Source organism: Dermochelys coriacea, chromosome 6 (assembly GCF_009764565.3).
Source record: "Dermochelys coriacea isolate rDerCor1 chromosome 6, rDerCor1.pri.v4, whole genome shotgun sequence".
Taxonomy (NCBI): domain Eukaryota; kingdom Metazoa; phylum Chordata; order Testudines; family Dermochelyidae; genus Dermochelys; species Dermochelys coriacea.
Window position 1 is genome coordinate 85,382,009 of NC_050073.1, and position 20,937 is coordinate 85,402,945.

The following is a 20,937-nucleotide window of genomic DNA, read 5'->3' on the forward strand; positions in this document are numbered from 1 at the left end:
AATGAAAAATGTCTCCTCCTGCAGAGGCTGAAGGATACAATATTTTCCTACAGAGAATTCCACGAAGAACTGCCTCCTTTCAAAATACACCCCATCTCCCATTGTTCTATGGGACTGAAGCCACAGCAGCCATTTTGAGAAGGCTCTCTCTCCTTGTCAACGAGACCAAGTGCCTCTGCTACCAATAGCATAGGGGGCCACTGTCTTCCTGAGGGCTGCTGTGGCTTCAGTCCCATCAAGAACAATGGGAGATGGAGGAGCAAGTCTTTGTGGCAGATAAATATTCAGTTATGAAAAACAGCAGCACACAAAAGACCAATCAATCTTAAATATCTTTCAAAGGCCATGCATTGCACCACATCTAGACAGGAGGGGGTTGGCTGAAACCTACCCATCTCAGTGGAGGATCCAGAAAGACAGAGAATCCCAAAGACTGAATTGACTCACGGGAAACTCGGCATAAGTCTGCTGGAGGAAGACAATGGACCAAGAGGTGAAAGGATGCTGGGATAAGAGCTGGTCTTTGGGAGAGACACAAGAGCACTCACCTGGGACTGAGAGAGACAGAGCCAAAATTGATTCTATAGCAGCTTGTCTGGGTAGAGCCAGGAGACTGGCCAGTCTGAACTGTCTTTACCTTTGCTTCTCTATGCTAACCAACAACTTCCAAATGCAGTATTCCGGTTCAAACATACCTTACTCGGTTTTAAAAAGGCTGCCTGGTGTCATTGCAAATACTTGCCGAGATACAAGTCTCTGAACAGGAGTGTCTCAATTCGACCCACTGAACAGAGCTCATGGTGTGAAACATGAGCGCTGGAGCCCAGAGGCTCAGTCTTGGAGATGTTGAGGTCTCACAGTCTACCCTTAAGGAGAATGGGACCACTTAGGAGCCTGGCACACTGAAGGGGTTCCTCCAAGGGACTGTTTAAAAGCTGGGGCATAGGACAAATCCTGTGGATCCTTGACAAGGGGAATATAGGAGATGTAATATAATGTAATTTCCTTCCAATATAGGAGGAAAGTGGAAATGGTGTGTGTGTGCACGCACGTGCACTCAGGGATATGCGCACATGGATATGCACACAGGAAAGTGTAGGGAAGTGCCAGTAATAGTGGGAATGTTAGGGTGGGCATGTGCACAAAGGGAGTGCAACAGACAAGGGGAATTTGGACGACAAGAGGGAAGGGGAAACCTGCAGTGTACATGCTGGCCGTTTTGCATTGCTCTAGCAGAAGCAGCAGTAAACCCATTCTAGCTGGCCTGCATTCTCTGGCTGCTTTCTGCTGTTCTAAAGTGGGGTAAAGGAGCCAGAATGCACAAGTGAATCTGGCCATAAAAGTTAACATTTTTTAAATGGTGCATGGTTGGTACTTCACATCTTCAAATTGTTAGAAATATTACATGGCAACATTCTCTTTGGGTTTCTTATTTAGTGTTTATGTACAAAAACATTATTTATTTATATTATCTAAAATTAGAAAAAAAAAAAACACGTGTAATGACTCCATGAAGGGGGAAAACCAGGAAAACAAAAACTAAACCCAAATATGATGAAAAAAACCAGTTTGTTCTGATCTGGCTCCACAAACACTAACATGCCTTAATCATAATCATGTGGTATTTCCGTGACATCTCTGCAGGGCAGAGTTGAAATTTTTGCTGAAGGAGAAACTTAAAATGATGAAGAATAACTAGGGAAAAATGACCATTAAATAAAAAAAATTTCCGTGTACCCATGCAGAGGATTGCAGTGAGCTTTAACTATATGAGAAGCTAGAAGAGCCTATAGCAGGGAGAGTCAAGATTGTTTGGATGTCCTCATTGTGCATATCTGTACCTTAACATGTTTGGATTTCTTTTAAGTTTAACTTTAACTGTGAATTTCCCGGGTTTAACACGTCTGGGGTTGGGATAATTACAACAGTCCTTTAACATATTTGACCCTAAATTACAGATAGATACTCTCCCCCTTCACTCCATTTTAATGACATTTTTGTCTTGGACTATCAATGGTATGCCTTCACCTGGAATAACCTGTTCACTTCTGATGCCCCAAGAAGGGCAATGAAAGCGATGGCACTGACTGCAGGGGTGTTCAATCAGGGCCCTCCATTAACTTAGATTTGTGCTGACTGGCCCCTAGAGGTCTGGAAAGTAGGAACAATATAAAGACTACTATGTTTAGAGAAAAGATGACTAAGAGGAAGCTTCTGTCTACCTGAGCTGGCTTTGAACTTGTGACCTGCATCTTTTCAATTCCTCAAGTGATCTGTTCTGCAGTATTTCTATTCCTTACTAATTTGTGCAGCTCTTTTTCTGTATTCCCTCCAGTTTGTTGGTATTTTCCTGGCCATGAGGTGCCCCAGAACACCATGGCCTAATCTGCACTATTGAGTGGGGTAGTTCTCCACACTGATAAAGGCACTCCCCTCCCTTGTGCATGTGCTCTTCGTCCAGCTCCTTGTGTGCACAAATTTGTCTGACCCCACCTGAGACTGGGACAACCTGCAGCTGCCCTCCCTACCTGAAAGCAGGTCCCCCGCTGCCTAATAGCTGAATAAATCTTCTTTAGAGTCTGAGAGACAGAGCCCTGGGGAGCTCCTAACTCAGCTATCGGCAGGAGGCAAGTCTCTGGAAATGAAGCTTTACAACAGTGGTGAAGCCTGAGATGCAAGACAAGCAGCAGGATGAGGAATAAGATATCAAGTGGCAGCTACATGAGCTCCACAGGGATCTTACCCACTTCACAGCTGACAGCAAGGGCAACGGGGTCTACATGGGTGCTCCCAGAGCCTGCATTCTGCCCCACAAAGTCCCCATCTTACCAAGGGATGCATGTTTCGCCTTCAGGCCTCTGTACAAAGCCCTTTGTGTTTTAGGTAAGAAGGATGTGCATTCTTCTTCTGGCTTCGAAAGTATTATTTCCTGGAGGAAAGCAAATGCCCAAGATAGTCACCCCACATGTCTGGTGTCTGCCCAGTTCTCAGCCTCGATTTGACATCCAGCATTGCCACAGGTAAAACTCAGACCATGTTGTCATCACAAACGCCTGTAGCCAGTGACTTCTAACTTTCAAAACTGGAAACATTTCACACCTGGTGTCAGACCCCAGGGAAATGTTTTGGGGAAAGTTTAGGCAAATTCAGCTCAGCAAGCATGAATAGGAACCCATCCCCCACCACACATTTTAAGCATTATTATTCTCTTGAATAACTAGAAAAAGGCTGAACTGTCACATCTGAGACACGAGTCATCTCAGGGAGGCAAGCGATCCCGGCAGTATTTGGGTTTGAAGTAACAGCAATTAGCATTGGAGGACGATTCTTGGCACAAGTGCTGCTCATTGTTTTCCTTTCAGCACAGAATTCTGGCACCCTGTGAATACGTGGAAGTTGGTATCTTGGTCCTGGCTTGACAAAGTCCCTGGGGGCAAGACCTATCTCAGTTCTGTTCTGTTCAGCACCAAACACATCAGCAGCACTCAACCAATAATCATCCTCATTGGCAAACAGGAGGGAATGCAGAAAAGAGCCACACAAATCCACAGATGGACAGTGAATTCAAATGACATGGGCTCTGAGGCTGCCTTCCCCAGAGCATACTGTGTCTTTTAGAGGGACAAAAACTATAAACTGAGGCCAGACACCCATAGATAGGCCATTCTTCCAGTACCCAACCCACAAGTGTCAAACCACACTCATTTTCTAGACTCTGCAATCCCATTCTCGATCTCTTCTGACAAGATCACAGTACCCATCCACGATCCTCTATGGAAAGATCTTGTATTCCTTTCCAATGAACCCACAATCCCTCCAACACCAGAGTCCAAGACCAGAAGGGACCACTGTGACCATATAGTCTGACTTCCTATGCAACACAGTCCAGAGAACTTCCCCAAAAATGATTCCTAGAGCATATCTTTTCAAAAGGATCCAATTTGATTTAAAAAATGGTCAGTGATGGACAACCCACCACAACACTTGGTAAATTGTAAACCACTTAGAGTTCCCCCTACAAGTCTTCAGATACTCTCAATTCCATCACAATAAGCCTATGACCAGAGTCCAACTTCCCCAACCTTCAAGCCTATGGCCTGTCTCATGTTCACTCTGGCAGCCTGTGACCCATCAGGCCTTCATGGTTTCCCCACACCCGTTCCACTGTGCTCAGCCTGGTGGCTATCCTGTGAATCAAAGTTATCCTGAGCTCTCTCCCTGTGGGAGGAGGTTGGGAGAGCAGAAGAAATAGAAAGGGAGGAAGGAAGAGAGAAAGAAAACAGAAGGCAAAAGAGGAAGAGGCAGGATAAAAAGGAGGAAAAAGTCAGGGAGAGAGGAGAAGAGTAGATCTGTAGCTTCCCGCTGGGATAGCATTGATTTTCTCTGTTACAGACCAAGTCCCTGCAGCTCATAGCTTGCACCTCTCAAACCATTCATCAAGCTCTTCCCTAACTTTTCCCCACCCCAAGGCCTGGCTACCATCTCTCTGTGCCAGGATTCAGTCAAGGATTAAACAACCCAGATCTGTATCCTTTGCTTAGATCAACTGCACCATCTAGAACATGGTTAAGTATGTAGGATTTTATTTAGTCTCCTACTTTCCTTCAGGTTTTCAAAAGAAGCCTGTCTTGGATGGTTTAGACACAACAAATCCTGCATCTTGGCAGGGGGTTAGATTAGATAACCCTTGTGGACCCTTCTAGCCCTGTGACTCTAAGTACAGTACAACATTAGCCTGGATGTGAGCCACAGCAATTACTGTGTGAGTGACAAAATCAGGGCCACTGAGTTCATCAGCTTTTTCTGCTGTTGCTTTCTGTCAGTTAGGGGGCTGGAATGCAGAGAGCTCAGTGCTCCAGAAACCACATGCACTGACTGGTAACCCCCTCCAAGGATTCAGCACTCAGATTAGATAGAAGAGGGATGAAAAGCAGTGGCATGGAAATAACTGTTGGGCAACAACCACTGTGGGAAAAGGCTTGGGAGGTTGGAGGGAATCCCAGGGAAAAAAGGTGGAAGACGGTTCAGCCACTGTCTGGCAAACATAACTGGGACACACTGAGATGCCAGGGGGCCAGATATGCAGTTTCAGGCTGAGGGACAAATGACTATTTCCCCTCATAGGAGGTTAATAGTAGCTAAACTCTGTGGCAGCCTAACAGTGCTGTCTAGAGGACTCCTGTAGGCTGCGGGATGAGTGATTTCACCTGTCCTTGAGTATTCCCCCCCATTTCTGTACCACTGGCACTAGTACATTCCTTCACTGCAAACAAAGACAACTGGGCTTAGAGCCTTCTTTAGTGAGTTGCTGTTTGGCACCCTCAGGAAAGGGAGCCACAAACGAGGTACCAGTCAGGGCACAAGGTCACACTCACGGGCACAGAGAAGGCTGCAGTCTCTCCCCAGGCAGTGCTCCACGAGGACTTGTCAAGGCCATTGTGAACTTAACAAACAACACTAAGGGCTCAGTCCTGGTCTTCATTAAATTCCCCACGAGGGGCTCTGGCCCTGAGCCATGTGGGAGAAGATCCTGTGGAGAGTGAAGCAATGCTGACTGTGCTCGTAGGATTACTGAGCGCCCGCAAGCATGGGGCAGGAGATTCACCAAGCCCACCCAGCTCTCACAAGCTCAGCGCACTGTATTCTCTGGTGCTCGTGCCTTGCAAAGGCCAGTAACATGGCGAGTGTGCTCCGGGTGCTACTGTCAGATTATTCTGTTATTTATAAACCACATTGCTTCAAACAGGACTAAGGCGCTTAGCGTCAGTGAGGAAAATGGAGCTGGCAAGGAACTCACTGGAGTTACTGTTTCAAGGACAGGGAGGAAAAGCAGCGTCTGGAAAACGTCTGTGGTGCTGAAGACACTTTCCTCTTTTTTGAAGAACTCAAAAACCAGCCAAGCCAATTTTTAATCCAACTTCACAAGACACCACTTTTGGGCTGAGAACAAGCAGGAGAAAAATGCAGCCTGAAGGGTAATCTTTCCAAAAGAGATAAGCCTCTATTTCCAATGGCTTATCATGGAAGTGCCATCTCTACAGTAACCGTAGCACATCAAGAACAGCACCTCTCCCTGCTAAGGACCAAGTACTGTTGCCAATAGCACTGATGTGCTGCGTGAAATCCATAGTGGAAATCTTGTTGCTCACTTCAACCGCTGACATACCTTGAGAGGGTTGGATTAACAGAAGGATTCTTACAAGACTGGAGGCAAGATCCCCTGGGGACAAACTGATAAAAATATAATCACTACAGGCCTCACTAAGGAACCAGGGTCATATAACCCCCAGGATAACAATAGTGTTAGACAGATGCCAATAATATCATCTGCAACCCTGTGGTACCACGCTTCCTTCAGACCAACTCAGAAATTCTTTTCTAATCAGAGGCTATCGTTGGGGGATTATTCTAAGGAGACTCAGCCAATGAGTTTGTTTTCCTTTAGATATTCAGCTGCAACAGCAAGCAATGCATGAAGTCTATTCAGCTGTTTGAACTTTCAGCCCATTCTTGTGGCTATGGATTGTAGCTATATCAATAGCTGGCGCAACCTCAGAATAAAAATCATTTGCAAACAGGAAAGTATTTCAGTTCTCCAAAATGCAAATGTGCAGGGCAAAAGGTAATAGTTTGGATGGACTTTGCCAGAATCAACCAAAGAAGTTATTTTAGAGCCATCTGAGAAGATGCAAACTGGAAAGTAAAAAAAATGTTTTATAATCCCTCTAGATCTCCTTAACCCATGGATGCATTTCTAATGCCAACCAAGGCATCAAATCCATCATTACAAACAGCATCACTTTTCTCCTGAAACCACCTAACCTGCTGTCAAGTTTCCCTCCCCACTCTGAACTCTAGGGTACAGATGTGGGGACCCACATGAAAGACCCCCTAAGCTTATCTCTACCAGTTTAGGTTAAAAACTTCCTCACAGCACAAATTCTTCCTTGTCCTTGGAATGGTATCGCTGCCACCACCAAGTGAGTTAGACAAAAATTTAGGAAGAGGGCCACTTGGAGTTCCTGTTTCCCCAAGATATCCCCCAAAGCCCTTCACCCCCTTTCCTGGGGAGGCTTGAGAGTAAACAAGGTGAGCACAGACCAGACCCTTGGGTTTTTAAGGACACTAAAAACCCCCAATCAGATTCTTAAAAACAGAACTTTTATAATAAAGAAAAAGTAAAAAAGAAACACTTCTGTAAAATCAGGATGGAAGATAATTTTACAGGGTAATAAGATTTAAAACAGAGGATTCCCCTCTAGGCAAAAAACTTTAAAGTTACAAAAAAAAACAGGAATGAACCTTCCTCTTAGCATAGGGAAAATTCACAAGCTAAAACAAAAGATACTCTAACGCATTTCCTTGCTATTACTTACTATTTCTGCAAGTGTAGATGTATCATTCAGCAGGAGCTGGATTACTTGCTTGGTATCTGTCTGTCTCTCTCTCTCTCTAGAGCAAAGACACAAAACCACACAAACCTCCCCACACCAGATTTGAAAGTATCTTCTTTCCCCATTGGTCCTTCTAGTCAGGTGCCAACTAGGTTAATGGAACTGATTAACCCTTTACAGGTAAAGGGGGGATTTTATGTTACCCTTAGCTGTACGTTTATGACACCTGCCCACAGTTTATTTTAAGCATCTAGGGAGAGATGGATCTCTTGCAATCTGCCCAGAGTAAGAGGCAGTGCTTAGCCAGTCACAACTCAGCCCCTGTTTCCCAGAAGGGGAAACAAACTGCACCAGGCCTTTTCCCCAGAGCAGCTTATTTCCCCCAATGCCAAGGTTCTATCATTCCCCTTCCTTGCCTGCCTATGCCTAGCCCAACCCACCTGCATGGGAAGGTGAGTTAGCAGCATCATGGAGGCTGCCTTTCCCATCACTTTGTGGCCCACAGTGCAGGTAGCCCCCTCACTTCACTGTCAGGGCACATAGGCCAGTTCATAATCAAGCCCTTGTGTTATTTAAAACCCACAGAGAGGGCTCAATTTAAAAAAAAAAACAAAAAAAAAAAAACCAGACCCCTGATGTAGGCACTGTGATAGAGAACTTACCACCAGAATAAACCTCTGGCTTCAGAGCATGGCACTGTTGGGGTCCTTCTCCTCTAGCAACCCTTATTCCTGCTGTGCTGGTTCTGCTAAAATCTACATCTTCCATGCCATCGCTCTCCAGCCTGGTCAGTCACCTTTCAGGGTAAGAAAAGTCCAAATGAACAAAACCTCTAAACACATCACATTTCCACCCTTCTTGGGCTCTTATTCAGCCTGCCTTTTAGGCTCTCAGCTCTTGTCCCATCAGGGTTACCTTGAAGTCCTTCCAGGTCAGTTGTAGAGAGCTGACTCTCTGGAAGCCTTCTCTGGAGTCCCTCTCTCAATCAACAATTCACTGCTCTCCACCCCTGTTCCCCCAGGGCTCATCTTTGCTCCTTTTAGCTGAGAGCTCTCCTGGAGGCTTCTCCCTGGAGGTTCTTTTCCTCCTGACAGGATTCTCATGGCCTTATCTCCCCCTGAACACCAACATCTTCTCCCAGGGCCCTCCCTGCTTCTTTTATAGGCTCTATCTCAGGGCCTCTCACAGGAACCAAACCTAACCTGCTCCTGCAGGGTCACTCCCACAGGGCCTCCTCATGTTCTCTTTCAGGCCATTTTATTTTTTTAATTAGGCCCAGATGTTGTTCTCCATGCTGACCCCATTAATCCTGCTCCCTCAGGCTGGGATGCAGTTAATTATGGCACAGGTGAGTCTAACCCCATTTCCCTTAAAGGGCCAGTTACCCGATGACATGCACACAATTTGCAACTGCGTGGGCGTTCATACCAGGCTCTTTACAGAATATCTGAGCACCTTACACTTGCTAAAAGAAACACATAGCTTCACAGTTTCTCTTCCCCCCACTGTTCCCACAGCCACATAACCCTAGCTCCCACATGCACGAGGTCATGACAGTCTTTCATAATCACCCAGGTTCAAAAGCATTATTGGCATGACAAGTACAGCCAAACTTAAAATACAGGAGCCAGATTTTCAAAGGTATTTAGGTGCCTTAAAATGCAGATAAGTGCCTGGTGGAATTTTCAAAAGCAGATTGATTTCAATCGGAGTTAGGCACCTAATCTGTTTAGATGTTTTTGAAAATATCACTAGGGACCTATCCAGTGATGAGCTGCCAGAAGTTTAACAACAGGTTCCCGCCTCACCCCAGGGGGGTCTTTCCCCACCCCCACCCCCCCGGGACTCCTGCCCCATCCAACCCCCCCCACATTACTTGATGCCCACCCAGGACCCCTGCCCCATCCACCCCCTCCCCTGTCCCCTGACTGCCCCCAGAACCAGGCAGGAGGGGCTCGTGGGCCACTGTAGTGGGTGCCCACCCCATCCCAAAGAGCCAGAGGCACCTGCCGGGGGGCGAGGTGGGGAGTCCTGGCGGTGCTTACCTGGGGCAGTTCCCAGGAAGCATCCGGCAGGTCCCTCTGGCTCCTAGGGGCGGGGGAGCATAGCTGCGGGGGAGCAGGGGGAGAGGCCACTCCCCCACTGATCACATCAAAAGTGGCACCTTAGGCACCGACTCCCTGGGTGCTCTGGGGCTGGAGCACCCACGGGGAAAATTTGGTGGGTGCAGAGCACCCACTGGCAGGTCCCCACCCCGCGCCCGGCCCCAGCTCACCTCACCTCCGCGTCACTTCCTCCCCTGACGCGCTGCCCCCTCTGCTTCTCTGCTCCCCTGCCAGCTTCCCGCAAATCAGCTATTCGGCGGGAAGCCAGGGAGGGCTGAGAAGCAGGCCGCAGCTTCCCACTCAGGCTGAGGGTGGTGGAGGTGAGCTGGGGCAGGGAGCGGTTCCCCTGCACACTCCACCCCCGGGTTACCTGCTGCGGCGCAGGCAGCCCTCCTCGTGCCCCCCCCGCCAGAGCTCACCCTCCACCTCCCTGGGCCTGAGCAGGAAGCTGCTGCTTGCTTCTCCACCTGCCCCACCTTCCCGCGTGAACAGCTGATTTGCGGGAAGCCTGGAGGGGGCAGAGAAGCAGAGCGGGGCGGCACGTTCAGGGGAGGAGGCAGAGGCGGAGGCGGAGCAGAGGTGAACTGGGGCCAGGGGTGGGGCGGGGAGCTGCCGGTGGGTGCTCTGCACCCACCAAATTTTCCCCCGGGGTGCTCCAGGGCTGGAGCACCCATGGAGTCGGTGCCTAAGGTGCCACTTTTGGCCGGTTAAATTTAGAAGCCCTTTTAGAACTGGTTGTCCCTCGCAGAACAACTGGTTCTAAAAGGGCTTCTAAATTTAACAACCGGTTCTAGCGAACCGGTGCGAACTGGCTCCAGCTCACCACTGGACCTATCTGCATCTTTAGGTGCCTGAATACCTTTGTAAATCTGGCCCAAGCCCTCTAATGACCATCATCCCTCTAGTCCAGTGGTTCCTAAACTTTTCAGGGTCATGCCCCCCCTTACCCCTGTTCATGACCCCACCCCCCCAGAGCTGGGGTCAGGAGTGGGGACATGGCTTGGGGGTGGAGGGGGGATGTAGAGAGGGATAGGGGGGCTGAGGCTGGGGCCACAGCTGGGATGGGATTGAGGCCGAGAGTGGAACCCTGGGCACAGGGCCAGCAGCCCGGGCCGAGGCTGGGAGTGGAGCTGGATGGCGCTCCCTACCCGCTCCCCCATGGGGGCTGGCCTGGGTCTCAGCCATGCCTCCCTGAACATTCCTCCATGCCCTCTCCTAGGAGGTGCATCCTACTGTTTGGGTACCTCTGTTCTAATCTGAACTCCTTTTATTTCTGCCGTATCCTTTTTGAGAGAGGGTGACCAAAGCTGAACCCAGTATTCCAGGTGAGTATCTGTGCACACACATGGGAAATGTATTTGTTTTCCTCATGGTGGAGCGCTTTCCTAAAGGGACAACAAAATTTAGCCTCAAAAGGAAAGTGATGACAAAGCAATATACTAGGAGGTCCAGGATCAAGTATTCAGCCTAATGTCACGTCCACCTTCATTATCAGTTCAGATAAGGAATAAACAGGCTTTAATTATTGGGAATGTACCAGAATGTAAAGCAGAATTGCTCACTGCCCCATTACTGAAATGAGTTCACAGAATCACAGTGGCTAGAGAGGGAACAGACCTATTTATTAAGTCACCCACTCCTTCACCCTGGAGGATCTTAATACAAGAGTCCCCCTCCCCTCAAAGCCAGACCATCGGTTGTTTATAGGCTGCCCAAGTGTAGCTGCTCAGATAAATTCATCAGCAGACAGGGAGGCAGAAAGTGCCACTGCTTGCTATAAAATAAGTCAAAGAAATCCCAGTCAGGGAGCCTCCATTGGGGAGGTGCAGCTCTGACGTGCAGGATAAAGGACAACTGTGCAACTCTGTGAATTGTCACAATTGGTGCCCAATGGCTGGTCTAAACTGTGACTCCTGTATGCTCAGGGATGAATTTTGTCTAAACAAATGTAACCCTTCTGCCAGGTGGAGTTGGCAGCAACAAGGGCTGGGTTCAATATCTAGGGGTTCCTCTTTACAATACAAAATAGAACCATCTCGGGTCCTGCCCCACCCAGTAATCTGGGAAAATTTAACACCACCTCTGGGCATCTTTAAGAGGCAATACTTCCTCATTCACAAGCACTGAATCTGTGTTTAACAAAAGAGAACTTTTATTAACAAGCTAAAAAGGGGACCCAACATTAATTTGGGAGAACACCACAACTGTGATTCAAAAGCATGTGAGCACAGGCAAACACCCAATCCACAGTGCGATGGGCAGTGTCCTTTGCCTGTTTCTCACCTTGTGGTGTGAAAGTCTGACAAACGAATGTCCCTTAACGCAATCCACCCTTCTCCCTCTGCTGCACCCTGATCACAGTTGGCTATCCTTTGTTAGTGAAGACCTAGCATTCGGTGGTGCGTTCACAGCAGTTCATCTCCCACCCCGGGGGGCAGGGCAATGGGTTGTTGATCCGTGCCTCTACTACTGCTATCACTGCAGCTGGCTCACAGCTGCCCCTGTCTCTCTGCTGACATCTGCCATCAGGGCTCCTCCTTGCCCCCCTGCCCGCTGCCGCTCATCTCCCCATTCGCATCTTCACCCCGCTCGCCTCACCCCCTCATGATTTTATCAAAGTGCGGGGGCCCCCAAAGCACGGGGCCTTGGGCAGTCGCCCCAATTCGCTGTACCCAAGGAATGGCTCTGGCTGTCGTTCTCTGCCACTGCTGGCCACCACCACTCACTGAACCTCATGTTCTGAAGTTCTACCACTTAACCCAGCTCTGAGTGATTTCAGCTCTCAGTGATGTCAGCAGGCGATGGAGAACCTCACTGCCAGTGCAGTTTCTGTATTTTCTTTTGCTGAAACATTATCCCCACACAAGGTCTAAGACGGAGCCTCTAGACCTGTTCAGCAGAGAGAACAGCACCAGGAACCACTACCCAGAAACAAAGACTCGCAATTGAATCTAATTAGCTCAACGTTTAAACACTGGAAAGGAGCTGGTCAAATGGTCTCTAGAACTCTTTCAACAGCATCTCCCCCCTCCTCCCCAGCTAAAAACAGTTGACCCAGCCACTGTCATCTTAATTGGGATTTGGCACCCCTCCCCCTGATTAGCAAGTGAGGTTCAGTTTAGGGTAACCCCATCAATCAGGGCATGCTAAGCATAGTTCTGCTGCCCTTTGCTCATAAAATAAGGATAACAACACTTCATTACCCCTGCATTCAAATACTAGAGTGATTTATAACCCCAAACCAGCCCAAATTGGTCATTTTGGCAAAGCAACTCCATCATGCTGCGCTCCAAGGCAGAGTAGGCATATCTGTGCAAATACGTTTGCTCTTGAAGTCTTTTCCCTCAGTGCATCACTGCATGTCAGGGGAGAGCTCATTCAGACCCCACTTATGCAAAGAGAGTGTGTACTGTACTGGCTAGTCTGCCTGGGTCACTACGGACCCTTACTGGACAGGATGTTAAACCTGCTCAAGTGCCTAAAGTCATATAGCCTTCTATTGACTGTAGCACATGGAAGGTATAAGCCATACTACTACAGAAGCTACTAAGGATTCACTTTTAGCTCCAGCAACAGGGGAATGACTGTCTTTGAGGCCGAAGATCCTGTGCTCTGTTCCTGCTGATGCCAGTGAGGATTGCAGAACTTAGTGTGCCCCAGTATGTGGTAGGGGCTTACCTGAGGAAAATGACTCAACACTTGAGACTTGCTACTGGCCACAGAGGATAGACTAGGAAGTGATCGGACAGGACTTTTCCAGGTCTAATCTCTAGGATTCCCTTATCATTTGCCATGTTGTGGGTTTTTCCAAAAGAAAGCTACAGACGCTGTTTGCTCCCACTGGTGCAGGCATATGAGGGTGCAAACTGCTCCACAGGCTCCTGATTATTGACAGGAGTTGGGAAATGTACCGTTTACCACACAAGGCTTTGGACATGCTTTTTGGGTGTTTGCAAGGACACTGTCAGCCCCAGGCACTATGAGGGCAAGGTACCAAAGTGTTTTATGTTTTCCCAGTTGTGCAGTTTGCACAGGCTTTGCCCTGATTTACAGCATCTTGTCATCACCTTGCAAGAGCAACATGTGCCTACCTGGCCATGAGGTTCAATTATTGTCATTCCCTCTCAGCGGGACTTCTCCATCGCTCCTTGCGGCACGTTCAGAAAGCAGCAGCCTGTTCACTCGCTGGCTTGAGCTACATTGATCATATTATCTTCATGTCAGCTGCCAATAAAGCAGTGGATTGACTATCCTAGCCCTGACATCCCTTAAAGCGCTTAGCAGTGCAGGCTATGGTATATTAGAGGCCTGCTCCTTCAGCCTTTTCCTTGCAGGAATCCTCTTCCAAAAATATCTGTCAAGCCTTCTCTCTCACCTCATCCAGATCATTCCTAAAGATGCACTCCTGCCGCAGCGCCTACCAAAAAGCAGTTGCACAATTGGTGTTCATTTATATGTGGTAGCACCCACATTGTGCTAGGCACTATCCACAGATATACAGAGCCACAAAGAGCCTACACTCAGAAAGAGGAGGGATGTATAAAGGGAAGGAAGAAAAACACATACCATTTTTAACAGATACACGTCAGCTTCCCCAGCTGCCATTCTGACCAGCGAGGTGGCCTGTGTGTTGTAGGCATCGCAGCAGAGATGGGACTGCAGGTGAACTGGAAGAAGGAGAAGGTAGTGGTCTATCACCTCATGAAAGGCATCTGATGTGGTAGAAAGCACAAAGCCAGCTGTGGAGGAGGCAGAAAAATAGATGGTCAAAGTTGGCATAGTTAGCAGATCGGAAGGAGTGGGGATATGCAGTAAGAGATTATCAGGGAATGAGGGAGGGGCAAAGTTGAGAAGGACCTTGAAGGTAAGGAGAAGAAGCTCAAACTTGATGCAAGGGAGAGCCAGTGGAGGGATTAATAAAGGCGGCACAAAGGTCAGAGTGGCAAGCAAGGAAGATGAGCTTAGCAGCTGCATTTTGAATGGACTAACGTGGGGACAATGTGAGTGTCAGGAAGGCAGGAGAGGAGGTTACAATAATCAAGGCGGGAGATGCTGAGGTCCTGGACAAGCATTTGGGTTGTTTGCACAAAGAGAAAGCCTCATCTTAGAGATGCTGTGGAGAAAGGAGTGTCAAAATTTGGACACACCCTAGATGGATGAGGCAAGAGACAGGGAGGAATTGAAGCTGACCCCCACATTGCCGGCCCGGATTACAGAGAGGATGATCGTGCTCCATAGTGACAAAGAAAGGAGGGAAGGGAAAGGGGTTAGGCAGAAAGACATGGAGCTCAGTTTTGTTCCATTAAGCTGAGGTGACCATGAGGCAACCAGAGGATGTCAGAAAGGCAGGGTGAGACAGGTGATTAAGGTAAATCTGTGATTCATGAGTGTAAAGAAGATTGGTAAAGTTGTGTGAACAGATGAGATCGCTCAGAAAGAGTATGGAGGGAGCCCCACAGAGAGTGGGAGACGGAAGAAAGAAGACACAACTATATTTCCATAGCCTACGACACTCCCAGCTTCTCCCATTCCTGGGGTAGTCCATGTTCCCCTTGTCTGTCAAGTTTGCCAGTTAAGTCCTGATCCTGCAAGTTGTTCAGTAAGTGCAGACCAGTGGACTTCTCCAGAGCCCTACTGACTTCCTACCTGCATGGTGCAATTTGCAAGACTGGGGCCTTACGACTGTACATTCTTTAGGGCAGGGACTGGTCTTATGTTAGAAGCACCTGGCATGCTGATGGGTGCCTGTACACGACTCACCACCTCAGAGCACTCCCTCATAGCAAGACCTAGCATTGCAGCACTCTGCCTCAGTTTCCCCTCAACAATCTTCAGCTTACTCCAGATGTAGCAGTGACTGGCTGCAGTGACTTGGCCCTCCAGCTAAACTATTACTAACAGTCCATCCTCTCAAGGGAATCCAAATCTAAACCAAACAAAATATGAACTCTGTCCCAGGCCAGTCCGAAAGTGGGCCCAGCCCCTCCTTCCTAAGGGGTCTGTCTGCTCTCCTCCAACTTCAAGCACCCTTCTCCCACTCGCTGCCTTCCCAGGCTCTTTTCCGTCTCTCCCCTCAGCTTGTCTGGGGCTCCTTTGAGTTATTCCCTGCTCTGTTCCAAGCAACCATACCAAGGCCTTTCTGCTTGGAGCCTTCCGCAGGCCTCTGCCCGTCTTTTGCTCTCCTATGGCTCCTCACTGCTGGGCTTCCTTCCTCTTAAGATTGTAGCTCTGCATATGAGGGTTTTGGAGGTGGAAGGCAGTTGCCCATGACAATCCACTAGGCTGGGTCTGAGAAGGACCCGAGCCATTTCAGGGCATTGCTCTTCACCCCTGCATCTTCTTGGAGGTGGGGCAGGAGTCAGTTCTTAATTTGCAATGAAAGGGGTGCTGGGGCTAAAGCAATTTTTTTACTTTCATAACTGCCACAGCCAGCCCAGAGGTGCTAGGGCTATGAGCTGCCAAGCATAGAGATGCTTGGGCTCAGCCCTGGCACAAATTAAGCACAGGTAGAGTATTTGGTGATCCATGGTATTAAGCACTGAGAAGCTAATTTAACAGGGCTGACGAGCCCAAGACCTCCTACCCCTTAAAGGGGAAGGCCAGCCTGTCACAGAGCCATGAAATAATAAAGGAGGACAGCATCTGATCTCAGTGCTCAGACTCCATTACTATGTAAAAAAGAAAAGGAGGACTTGTGGCACCTTAGAGACTAACAAATTTATTTGAGCATAAGCTTTCATGAGCTACAGCTCACTTCATTGGATGCATACCACGAAAGCTTATGCTCAAATAAATTTGTTAGTCTCTAAGGTGCCACAAGTCCTCCTTTTCTTTTTTGCGAATACAGACTAACACGGCTGCTACTCTGAAACCATTACTATGTAGGGACCCCACCATCAGCAGTTAGACTGTGCATTTGCTGTGGAAATCTCTGGCAGTCAGAAGTTTTTCCCCACAGAAATGTGTCTTTTCTTCTCTTCCAGTGCTTAAAAGATGCCTTCAAACGTCTTTGTCCAACCTGTGTTTTTAATTTCATCACTGTCTATTTTTTACTTCTTTATCATCCCCCTTCCCATGTCTATCCCATTTTTGCCCCTCTTCCCATAGCCAATCCCCTTTATTTAGGTCACTGGGGGGTTCTGTGACGATGATTTGTGTCCAGGCCCACTGATGGAGGGGCCAAAGGGGACAATTGCTCAGGGGCCCGGGTGATTTAAAAGGGCCTGGAGGGCCCTGGCCATCGCTGCCAACAGCGCAGCAGGGCTAAGTCAGGCTTCCTGCCCGCCCTCGCTCCATGCCGCTCTCAGAAGCAGTCGGCCCATCCCTACAGCCCCTGGAGAGGGGATCTCTGTGCACTGCCCCTGCCCTGAATGCCAACTCCGCAGCTCCCATTGGCTGGGAAGTGAGGCCAATGGGAACTGTGGGGAGCAGTGCCTGTGTGCAGCAACGCGTGGAGCCCCCCTAGACTCCCCGCCTAGGAGCTGCTGATAGAGGGGTGTGCCAGTTGCTTTTGGGAGCTGCCTGAGGTAAGCGTCGACCCCCGATCCCCTCCTGCACCCCAAGCCCCTGCTCCAGCCTACAGCCTGCACTCCCTCCCAGAGCCTGACCCCGCACTGCCTCCCGCATCCAAACTCCCTCCCAGAGCCTGACCCCGCAACCAAACTTCCTCTCAGAGCCTGACCCCACATCCAAACTCCCTCCCAGAACCCAACTCTGCACCCCCTTCCACACCCAAACTCCTTCCCAGAACCCAACCCCGCACCCCCTCCCGCACCCAAAGTCCCTCCCAGAGCCTGCACCCCTCACCCCCTCCCGCACCCCAACCCTTTGCCCCTGCTTGGTGAAAGTCAGTGAGGGTGGGGAGAGGGAGCGACTGAGAGAGGGGGATGGAGTGAATATGGGTCTGGGGCCTCAGAGAAGGGGCGTGGTCTCAGGGAAGGGGCAAGGAAGGGGCGAGGCAAAGGTCTTCAGGTGTGCGTGATTAGACAGTTGGCAACCCTACCAGACGGGCATGTGGAAGTCCTGGCCATTCTGGAAGAGCACGCCCAGCAGCTGGGCACCAGCAGCGCAGCTGGCAGCTCATTGGGCACCAGCCAGCGCAGGTGCAGTACAGCCCAAATGTCAGGTGGACTGTGTCCACACAGGTACAGCTTGTGCGTGCGTGGGGGCCCATTGACTGTTCTGCCCTGAGGCCCGGCATTGCTGTTGGCGGGCCTGTTTGTGGCAAATTATGTTTACACCTGTTGCAGGACTGTAACCCCCCCAAATGTCTTAACAATATCGGGTGAAATCTTGGCTCCACTGAAACCGATGACAAAATTCCTGTTAAGTGCACTAGGGCCAGGATTTCACTGCAAATGAATGTTACCTTTGAATTAATGATACTAAAATGGATATTCATTAATATTCTGTTTAATCTTGGCTCATAGGGGAGCAAGTTCTCAACTGTGGGAAAGGTTTCACATGATACCCGTGGGACAGGCCACACTCAGGAAAAATGCCTCCATTTCAGCTGCTGAGGAATGTTGTCAATTTTAGTCCAAATCTAAAACACCCACAGTTGAGTAGAATTGGCTGGTGCAGCAACCCAGTGCTGGGGGAATCCCGACTCTGCTCCCTAGAGCCTGATCCTGCACCCATTGATGTCAATGGCAAAGCTTCCATTGACTTCACAGGTGCAGGATCAATGCCCTAGAGCTATGGGGCTGGTATTCAACAGACCAGACCAGCTCCTCCGTATTCTGTGTTCCCACGGGCCCAGTATCCCATGCAAGCATTAGGATCCATGGCATAAGCTCCACTTGCTAAGGTGCAAGCTCCAGACTCCAAGCCATAGGGAGAGATGCACTTAGCATAAGTTTTCCATTTACTCCCAACACCTACAATGAAGAGGAGGAGGAGGAAGCACTAATATCCATGTCCTTTGGAATAACAGGACCGGGGGTGGTCATTGCTCAGGGTGGGCAGTGCAGACATTTGCTTCCAGGCAGCACAGTGTCAGTTTCAGCGTATGCGTACCTAGCAATTAAAAACCCCGCAGCTGGCTCGTGCCAGCTGACTCGAGCTCCCAGGGCTCAGGCTGTGGGGCTGTTTAATTGCAGTTTAGACATCCAGGCTTTGGCTGAGGCCTGGGCTCTAGGACCGTGCAAGTGGGGAGAGTCCCAGAGCTCAGGCTGCTGCCCAAGCCAGAACGTCTACACTGCAATTAAACAGCCCCACAGCCCGAGCCCATGAGCCCGAGTCAGCTGGCACGGGCCAGCCATGGGTTTTTAATTGCAGTGTAGACATGTCCTGAGTGGGATCATCGTCAAACCCTCCAGCAGGCAATGAAGGAATTAGCTTCATGTTTCAGTGAGAAATTTAAAATCTTTCTTCTCCTACCAAATGTCCCAACAAGGTATCCCGGGTGATGCAGCTAAATCTATTCTTTTGTATTTATTGTGTTTAGAACAGGCTGCCTGAGGCAGCATGAGCTCAGGATGGGAACTTTTCCTGTGTGTATATCAATTGAAATTAATAAATAAAATAACAACCCCCTGGGCTTCCGTTTCTGCTAATGAGGAAGGGTCTTAGCAGGCCCTGAATCGTGGCTGCGCCCCCCCTGCCGTGCCATTTCATCCCAAGCTCTGTATAAGCTGGGAACGGAAAGATTTGCTACACCCGCTGTTGCAAGGTCCCCATGGCAACTGGCCACTGGATGGAAGCTGCTTGCAATTCTGCACAAAGCTGCAGCTTCAATCAGACACCAGCTTTGCTTCTCCAGTTTTATGGCCTCTTGTCTCACGCTTCGCCTCACTTAAAATTAAATTTATGAGCAGAGCTGTGAACTTTACCACATCGCTAATTTTACTGCTGCCCTTGTCTAACCATTTTGTGCTGTTCATTACCAAGAGACTAAAAGGAAGAAGGATGAGGCTGGAGAAACAGATGCCGGAGCTCCTGAGAGGCCTCCAACTGCAAGGGTTTGGTGAGAGTAACCACACAATCCTGCCATAGGAGGCGGGAGACTGGCCCCAGCAGAAGCCAGTAAGCCACACACAGCAATATGAACAATCTATCTAGGTACCTGCCGGGCCACCATTACTGTCGTATCTGACACCTGCCAAGCATTTAAAAACAGAAATAACCTTATTCTTTATTCCTCCTCAGCCCATTCAAGAAATAGCTGGTTGGTTCACGGGGTTTTGGGTTGTTTATTGTTTGTGTGAGGGAATGAGTGGAAATGTTGGGTGTTTTGTGTGCAGAAGTTATCGAGGGAAAGCTAAGCTAAGGGGCTGAGTTCTACTTTGTATTCTGAATGCGGCCAGGTCCTTGCTCAGTCTTGTCTCTTGTGGTAGTTGGTTCCATAGTCTGGACCCAAATCCTGTGAGCCTCCCCCATTGGTTGCCCATTTCATTGTTCTGGTGGGACGGAGCTGTCACTGGAGGTCCTGATCCCAGAGGGAGATGCAATCAATCTCTCAGGGAGTTAAGACTAGTTCCATCAGGGGGTTAACTAGCAGGACAGAGACTTCAAACTGGACTAAATCGGCTGCCAGCGCAGGGTGCAGTCTGGGGCAATGTGCTCCTGGGGACCTACCTACACAGATAGGCTGCTGCATTTGGTACCAGCTAGGGCTATGCCAGGGTCTCTTGGTTCATTTGTGAATCTCATGAGTTGCAGTAACTGAGCCTAGAGATCACAAATGCATGGATCCCCATGGCCAGGTCTGTGTCTGAGAGAATGCAGTACAGGCTGCTGGCCTGTCTCCTCAGCCCAGGAAGGATTCACTGCCATGCCCAGAGATTTCAGATCCTTGCCCCAGGGCTTAGTTTTATTCTTTAAATGTAAAACTTAGGCACAACATCAAAACAATGCAGTTCTTCTGCCTCCCCCACCCATGGGCTATGACACCCAGAGGCTTTTTCCATGTCCTCTCTCAGCACTGAAAGTACCCACCATTCCCTTGCCTGAAATCCCCCTGCTTCAGGACCTGAGGCAGGCGCCCATCTCCCTCCTGCAAGACCCTTACACGGAGCTCTCTTGAGCCCTTTCTAGAGAATGTCTGATGGCTTTCCCAGAGGATCTGATTATGAACATGGGTGGCTGGCCTCAGTCCCTCAGCCCTCAAAGGGGCAGGCCCCCGTTACAGCTTCCAATAGCTGGAAGGAGTGCCAAAGGACTCAAGGCTGCAGACTGACTCCCCAGTGTCTCTCTAAAAACTACACTGTAGTTCAAACAGGAATTATCTGGGGGAAGTCCTATGGCCTGTGTTATACAAGGGGCGGGGTGGGGGTGTCTCAGACCAGATGATCATAGTGCTCCCTTTTGGCCTTGGAATCTATGAAATTTGAGCACAGATGTCTTTGATGTGATACAGGAGGCAAGTTCTTCAAAGCTCTTCCCTCTTCAGACCAGCATCACGTCAGTCTAGGAATATCCAGTCTAGCCTGGGCTCA

General features: G+C 49.2%; 1 protein-coding gene across 5 annotated transcripts in view; it reads right to left on the reverse strand.

Moving 5' to 3' along the window:
• Window positions 1-14,217, reverse strand: part of SYNDIG1L (synapse differentiation inducing 1 like) — a 57,453-nt gene extending 43,236 nt beyond the window's left edge. Inside the window, exons 1-2 of one of the 5 annotated variants that reach the window (XM_038407574.1) lie at window positions 8,310-8,626; window positions 8,057-8,190 (exon numbers count right to left, since the gene is read on the reverse strand). The gene's annotated coding sequence lies outside the window, so the exon portion shown is untranslated. Of the gene's footprint in view, window positions 1-8,056; window positions 8,191-8,309; window positions 8,627-11,858; window positions 12,032-12,097; window positions 12,780-14,065 lie in introns of those variants that run through there. The other 4 variants (XM_043516170.1, XM_043516174.1, XM_043516171.1 and 1 more) reach the window with 4 other exon arrangements.
• Window positions 14,218-20,937: the final 6,720 nt, after the last annotated feature.